The 7,709-nt window shown below is 71.8% G+C and overlaps 2 non-coding genes across 2 annotated transcripts; both read left to right on the top strand.

Moving 5' to 3' along the window:
* The first annotated feature begins 1,489 nt into the window (after window positions 1–1,489).
* Window positions 1,490–1,572, top strand: TRNAL-CAG (transfer RNA leucine (anticodon CAG)). Its single transcript has one exon. It is a non-coding gene; the product is annotated as a tRNA-Leu (tRNA).
* Window positions 1,573–6,780: 5,208 nt separating this feature from the next.
* TRNAL-CAG (transfer RNA leucine (anticodon CAG)) lies at window positions 6,781–6,863 on the top strand. Its single transcript has one exon. It is a non-coding gene; the product is annotated as a tRNA-Leu (tRNA).
* The last annotated feature ends 846 nt before the right edge of the window (window positions 6,864–7,709 follow it).

Genomic DNA, 7,709 nt, shown 5'->3' on the forward strand with positions numbered 1-7,709 from the left:
CCACCAACGCCTCCCGCCGAGGCCGGCCTGGCCACGCGCCGCCCGGCTTGCCCGGAGCGCCCCGCCGCCCCCGTGCCCCGACGGCGCGCCTCGCCCGCACGTCCCCGCTGCCACCCCAAGGCCGCCCGGCGCCCCGCCGGCCAAGCCCAGCACGCCTGCCCGATCCACGCGCGCGCCCTCGCGCATCCACACGCACGCCAGCCGCTTCTCCGTCTGCGCACGCGCCCGCCTCCGCCCAGCGGCTCCAGGTCTCCTTACTCCTGGGCCCCGGCCTCCGGATCCAGCGGAGCCCCGGCGGCGCGCGCGTCCGTATCCGTATCCGTCTCCGCGTCCGCGTCCGCCCTCAGCTGGCTCGTCCAAGCCCTCGTGCACCAGAGGTCCGACGGCCAGGCGACCGACCGCACCCGCAGGCTCGCTCCCCGGCTCGTCCGCGCCCCCTCACCCAGCGCACCTAGCGCACCTAGCGCACCTAGCGCACCTAGCGCACCAAGCGCACCAAGCGCACCAAGCGCACCAAGCGCACCAAGCCCTGTCGGTCGGTCGCGACCGACCGTGGGCGAGCGAAAACTCCTCGCGCGCGCCGCGCCCTGTGCGCCCAACACGGGTGCGTGTCCGGGGCCCGCAGGCCACACGGTCCCTGGTGCTCCGCGTGCGGGGGCCGGCGTGCGGGGCCTGGCCAAAAAGGGCGGCTTGCCTCCCCGTCGGGGAATCGAACCCCGGTCTCCCGCGTGACAGGCGGGGATACTCACCACTATACTAACGAGGACGGCGGCGGCCACCCTCGGGTCCCCTCGACCCCTCTGCGCCCGCCCGCCCGCCCGCACCCGACCCCTGCCCTCCACCGCCCACACACCGGCTCCAGGGCCAACCGCCACCCGTCCCCAGTCCCCAGTCCCCGGTCCCCGCAACCTAGTGCCTTCGCCCCACGTGGACTCCCCGGCCCGGGACCACAACATGCTAGCTTCCAGGAGCATAGAGCCAACCAACCGGAGGACCCAGGGGAAGCCAGGGAGGAGGATGAAGATGAGGAAGAGCAGCAGCAGCAGCAGCAGCAGCAGCAAGAGGAGAGGGGAGAAGAGCCAGCGGAGGGGCACAGCGAGGAAGAGGAGGAAGAGCACCCCCAGGAAAACCCAGAGGGAGAGGAGGAGGAGGAGGAGGAAGACCACGACGACCCGCTGGGCGGGGCACAACGGGGGCAGGGGGTAGCGCTGCGAACTGGAAGGAGCGGGCGGCCCGTCTGGGATGCGTCCCGGGGTGCTGCCGGGTGCCCCGTGCGGCCTCCAGAACCGGGCAGCGGCGCCCTGCAAGCCCCGGGAACCGCGCGGAGCTGCCCCGGGAACCGCGCGCCCCGCGCGCCCCGCGCGCCCCGCGCGCCCGGCGGCCTGCGCCCTGGCCCCGCAGCCCAGGGCCCAGGCGGCGCGACGGACCAAGGCCGCAGTCCCTGGCGCGCTCCCCCAGCCAAGGGAACGGCCGCGCCACCCGGCCCGCCGTCAGGATGGCCGAGCGGTCTAAGGCGCTGCGTTCAGGTCGCAGTCTCCCCTGGAGGCGTGGGTTCGAATCCCACTCCTGACAAGCACGCCTTTTTGGCACGCCCGGGCCAGCCTCGCGCCCGTCGTGCAACACGCCGCTCGCCGCTCCGCCTCTCCAGCCGTCGCGAGCGAGACCCCGCCTTGCCGGCCCACACGTGGCACTCGCCACAGGGACCCCGCTCCAACTGGCCAGCGCGCAGGCACTCCCGCCCACCTCTCCCCACCACACCGCTTCTCGGGACCCACCTGCCTCCGAGTCTTCCTGGCTCCTCCGCTCCTCTGCCGCCACCCTCTGCCGCTACCTTCCGCACATTCACGGCCCTCCGCCTCCCAGCCCCAGTCCCCAGATCTCCTCCACCTCTCCCCGCCTCCTGCCAGCCCCAGAGCGCTGAACCGACGGGCGGCCCGCCCAGAGTCCTCCCGAGCGTCCCCTAAACACCTGTCTGCAGCCAGCCCACCGAGAGCAGCGCACTTCGGCCGCGTCCCACCTCCTCGCCCTCGCTGCGCACTCCCGCCTCCCGCCTCCCGCCTCCCGCCTGCCAGCCTGTCTGCCTGCTCGGGACAGCGCGCTGCCCGGGATCCTGCTCCTCGGAGCCCTTGGCTGACCCCGTGCTCCCGCCTCTCTCGGCCTCAGCACAGCTGCCGCAGGAGGCACAGAGGCCACGAGTCGGGAAAACCACCCGGGGCAGTGGTTGGTGGCCGGCCAAAGGCCCAGGCGCCCTGCGGTCACCCAGCTGCACACGTTGGCTCTGCTCCACGACCCACCGCCTCCCCAGGGGCGGGGCGGGGGGCTCCATGGGCAGGCGCGCCCCACCCAGCGTGGCTGCCGGCCACACACCCGCCTTCAGCCGGTGCTCCTGTTGCAGCCGTGGCTCACACCCGAGCCCACCACCACGGGGACCGCCCCGAGTCACCTGCTCTGACGGGGACCTGGGCAGAGGGCCGGGTCTGGCCGGCTGCATCCTGGCTCTCTCTGGGCTCCAGCGCCCCTCCTTCCCCGTGCCCTGGGATGCAGACAACAACCCAGCAGGAGCTGAAGCTCTGTGCTTCTCTCTCTTTCTCTGTCTGCCTGCCTCTTGCTCTCTAGCTCGCTCTCTCTCTCTCTCTCTCTCTCTCTCTGTCTCGTGTGTGTGTGTGTGTGTGAGTGTGTGTGTGTCCCTCCCAAACCCCACCCATCCATCCAAGGCCAACCACCACCACACCACACCACACCACACCACACCCCCTCCAACCCCACCCCAGCCAACCATTCCGCCCATCCTCAACTCTAGGCAGCTTGCCAAGCAGCCTGGGCCCTAGAGGCGCGTGGAGCAGCTCCTTCTGCTTGCGCGTGGTCGCCCTGCTCCACGGAAAGCGGCTGCAACGGAGCAGCTCGTGGTGATCAGCCTGCGGGCCTGTGGCGGCTCCTGGCGGCGCCCGCCGACGGTGCATGGGTGGTTCAGTGGTAGAATTCTCGCCTGCCACGCGGGAGGCCCGGGTTCGATTCCCGGCCCATGCAGCTCCTGCTCCCCTTTTGCTTGGGCAGCCCCAGCAGTGCCTCTGCGCAAGCCGCTCCCTCGGGCTCCTCTCTGGCCAGCCTTGCACCAGCACTCTTGGCACACGCGCTCCCCAGCCCCCCTGGCCGCCGAACCCCGCCTAGCCCAGTGCCTCAGCCCTCGCACCCCTGCCTCCTTCCTAGCCTCTGCCTCTCCTGATACCCACTTCGGGCCCACGCGCTGCACTTCCGACCTCGCCGCTCTGCCGGCCGGCCACTGAGCCGCCAAGCCCCGCCGCTTCGTCTCCCCACACCCTGCTCTCACAACCAACCATCGCCAACGCGCGGCTGGCCCTAGCACCCTTCCACGACTCCTCCCGCCTTCCGGCTGCTGGACTGATGCCGGCCCCCGTTGGGGGCTCACGCCCTGGCCCTAGGCTGCTTGGGATGCCAGCCTCCAGAACGGACACCCGACTCCAGCCCTGCCACGCGCCCCACACACCGCCCCCAGTGCCCAGGGCCGGGCCCCTCCCAACCCACTGCACGGGAGGCTCCACGCCTGAGACGCTGCCCTCTGAGTCCCCTCGACCTGTCGCCCCCGAGACCTGCCCTAAGCGGCTGGGCAGCTCCGCCCTTGCCCTGGAGGTCCTGTGTGGGCACAAGGAGCCGGAGCCGCTACTTGACGAGGGCCGAGCCGGCACAGAGTAGGGCGGAGAACCGCATGCAGGGATCGAGGCGTCAATCGGGACGCAGAGAGCGCGAGCTCAGAGATGAGGCGGGGATTGGAACGTGCTACCAAATCCGTGGTGGCGTGGCCCGCGACAGGGACCGGGAGGGTCGGTTCCCTCCCGTGCGGAGAGAGCCCACGGTGAAACGCCAGCGTATGCCGCTCCCCTCTCCTCCACCTTGTCCCCACACACTGGCTGGCTGTCATCTCGGCTCTCGGGCTGTCCGCAAGCCCTCTCCCACCTCCTCCCGGAGGAGGAGGCTCCCTCACCGATGGCCAGCCGCCGGCATTGCCCAGGGCTCCAGCTTGCCGGCCCTCTCCAGCCTGCTGGTCTCGCATCTGCATCCTGCATCCTGCATCCTGCATCCTGCATCCTGCATCCTGCATCCTGGGGTGTGGAGGCGGGGAGGGGTGCCAAGTGCAGGGCCCCTCTGGGACAGCTCCCACGTGTTCAAGCCCCAAGCCCACCTGGGAGCCTGGATCGGCTCACGGTGGGAAAACCAAAGCAACTGCACCCTGGGCTGCTTGGTGACTCTCAGACCCACGGAGGCCATGGCACGCGGCACCTGGCACCTGGCCCAACGGGCAGGGAGAGAAGGCGTGCCCTCTGTGTCTCTGTGTGTGTGTGTCTGTGTGTGTGAGTGTGTGTGTGTGCGCGCGCACGCAGAAGCACACGCGTTCCTGTGCGTGGTGCCGGCGGCGGTGATGTCGTGAGTGAGGACGTGAGGCCGAGTGCGTGCAGGCACCGGTCCCTGTGTGTGGAGTGGGGTGCGGCTGTTCCGGAATTGTGGCATCCTGGGTGTGCGGGTGGATGTGTGTTGGTGCGCGCGTGCCCACGTCTGGGTTGGGGGTGTTCCGGCTGCCCAGGAGTGTCGCAGAAAGGCTGGCAGGGGAGGCGCGGGAGCAGGGGGACAGCGAGCAGCCTGGAGGTGGGGAGCGGCCAAAGGTTCTGAGGTGGCGCAGCTGGCGAAAAGGACAGCAGCTGAGGGCGGCCGCGGAGGCAGAGGCACAGAGCTTGGGCCGGGGCCGGGGCTGGGGCGCAGTGTGCGTTGCCCCATTGCACAAGCAGTTGGCTGCGTGGTTGTGCAAAAGTGGGCGGGCTGTACTGCGGGAGGCAGAGCACACACGCCGGCCCTCCGAGGAAGAAGAAAGGCTTCCCTGACCGGGAATCGAACCCGGGCCGCGGCGGTGAGAGCGCCGAATCCTAACCACTAGACCACCAGGGAGCGTCGGGCTGCGCGTCTGGCCTGGGCCTCTGCCTGCTGCAGCCGGCGCCTGGGTGCCAATGGGCAGCAGCAGCAGCAGCAGCAGCAGCAGCAGCAGCGCCTGGCCTGCCGCGCTACTTCCACGGCCAACCCCCGGCTGTCCTGCCCGGGCCGGCCGACGGGCCCCCGCCCGCCATCCGCCCTGACCTCAAAAAAACACAGGGCGCGCCTCCGTCTCCTGGCCCCCGCGCACGCCCTGCCCCGCCGCGCTCAGCCAAGTCCGCCCCACCTGGGCGGCCGGGCGCGCGCCACGACCACCGCCTCTGCCAAAAGGTGGGCGCGCTGCGTTGGCCGGGAATCGAACCCGGGTCAACTGCTTGGAAGGCAGCTATGCTCACCACTATACCACCAACGCCTCCCGCCGAGGCCGGCCTGGCCACGCGCCGCCCGGCTTGCCCGGAGCGCCCCGCCGCCCCCGTGCCCCGACGGCGCGCCTCGCCCGCACGTCCCCGCTGCCACCCCAAGGCCGCCCTCGCGCATCCACACGCACGCCAGCCGCTTCTCCGTCTGCGCACGCGCCCGCCTCCGCCCAGCGGCTCCAGGTCTCCTTACTCCTGGGCCCCGGCCTCCGGATCCAGCGGAGCCCCGGCGGCGCGCGCGTCCGTATCCGTATCCGTCTCCGCGTCCGCGTCCGCCCTCAGCTGGCTCGTCCAAGCCCTCGTGCACCAGAGGTCCGACGGCCAGGCGACCGACCGCACCCGCAGGCTCGCTCCCCGGCTCGTCCGCGCCCCCTCACCCAGCGCACCTAGCGCACCTAGCGCACCTAGCGCACCTAGCGCACCAAGCGCACCAAGCGCACCAAGCGCACCAAGCGCACCAAGCCCTGTCGGTCGGTCGCGACCGACCGTGGGCGAGCGAAAACTCCTCGCGCGCGCCGCGCCCTGTGCGCCCAACACGGGTGCGTGTCCGGGGCCCGCAGGCCACACGGTCCCTGGTGCTCCGCGTGCGGGGGCCGGCGTGCGGGGCCTGGCCAAAAAGGGCGGCTTGCCTCCCCGTCGGGGAATCGAACCCCGGTCTCCCGCGTGACAGGCGGGGATACTCACCACTATACTAACGAGGACGGCGGCGGCCACCCTCGGGTCCCCTCGACCCCTCTGCGCCCGCCCGCCCGCCCGCACCCGACCCCTGCCCTCCACCGCCCACACACCGGCTCCAGGGCCAACCGCCACCCGTCCCCAGTCCCCAGTCCCCGGTCCCCGCAACCTAGTGCCTTCGCCCCACGTGGACTCCCCGGCCCGGGACCACAACATGCTAGCTTCCAGGAGCATAGAGCCAACCAACCGGAGGACCCAGGGGAAGCCAGGGAGGAGGATGAAGATGAGGAAGAGCAGCAGCAGCAGCAGCAGCAGCAGCAAGAGGAGAGGGGAGAAGAGCCAGCGGAGGGGCACAGCGAGGAAGAGGAGGAAGAGCACCCCCAGGAAAACCCAGAGGGAGAGGAGGAGGAGGAGGAGGAAGACCACGACGACCCGCTGGGCGGGGCACAACGGGGGCAGGGGGTAGCGCTGCGAACTGGAAGGAGCGGGCGGCCCGTCTGGGATGCGTCCCGGGGGGTGCTGCCGGGTGCCCCGTGCGGCCTCCAGAACCGGGCAGCGGCGCCCTGCAAGCCCCGGGAACCGCGCGGAGCTGCCCCGGGAACCGCGCGCCCCGCGCGCCCCGCGCGCCCCGCGCGCCCGGCGGCCTGCGCCCTGGCCCCGCAGCCCAGGGCCCAGGCGGCGCGACGGACCAAGGCCGCAGTCCCTGGCGCGCTCCCCCAGCCAAGGGAACGGCCGCGCCACCCGGCCCGCCGTCAGGATGGCCGAGCGGTCTAAGGCGCTGCGTTCAGGTCGCAGTCTCCCCTGGAGGCGTGGGTTCGAATCCCACTCCTGACAAGCACGCCTTTTTGGCACGCCCGGGCCAGCCTCGCGCCCGTCGTGCAACACGCCGCTCGCCGCTCCGCCTCTCCAGCCGTCGCGAGCGAGACCCCGCCTTGCCGGCCCACACGTGGCACTCGCCACAGGGACCACGCTCCAACTGGCCAGCGCGCAGGCACTCCCGCCCACCTCTCCCCACCACACCGCTTCTCGGGACCCACCTGCCTCCGAGTCTTCCTGGCTCCTCCGCTCCTCTGCCGCCACCCTCTGCCGCTACCTTCCGCACATTCACGGCCCTCCGCCTCCCAGCCCCAGTCCCCAGATCTCCTCCACCTCTCCCCGCCTCCTGCCAGCCCCAGAGCGCTGAACCGACGGGCGGCCCGCCCAGAGTCCTCCCGAGCGTCCCCTAAACACCTGTCTGCAGCCAGCCCACCGAGAGCAGCGCACTTCGGCCGCGTCCCACCTCCTCGCCCTCGCTGCGCACTCCCGCCTCCCGCCTCCCGCCTCCCGCCTGCCAGCCTGTCTGCCTGCTCGGGACAGCGCGCTGCCCGGGATCCTGCTCCTCGGAGCCCTTGGCTGACCCCGTGCTCCCGCCTCTCTCGGCCTCAGCACAGCTGCCGCAGGAGGCACAGAGGCCACGAGTCGGGAAAACCACCCGGGGCAGTGGTTGGTGGCCGGCCAAAGGCCCAGGCGCCCTGCGGTCACCCAGCTGCACACGTTGGCTCTGCTCCACGACCCACCGCCTCCCCAGGGGCGGGGCGGGGGGCTCCATGGGCAGGCGCGCCCCACCCAGCGTGGCGGCCGGCCACACACCCGCCTTCAGCCGGTGCTCCTGTTGCAGCCGTGGCTCACACCCGAGCCCAC

The sequence above is a fragment of the Oryctolagus cuniculus genome, chromosome 7 (assembly GCF_051225735.1).
Source record: "Oryctolagus cuniculus isolate XC-2025 breed Fujian yellow rabbit chromosome 7, ASM5122573v1, whole genome shotgun sequence".
NCBI classification, from domain to species: domain Eukaryota; kingdom Metazoa; phylum Chordata; class Mammalia; order Lagomorpha; family Leporidae; genus Oryctolagus; species Oryctolagus cuniculus.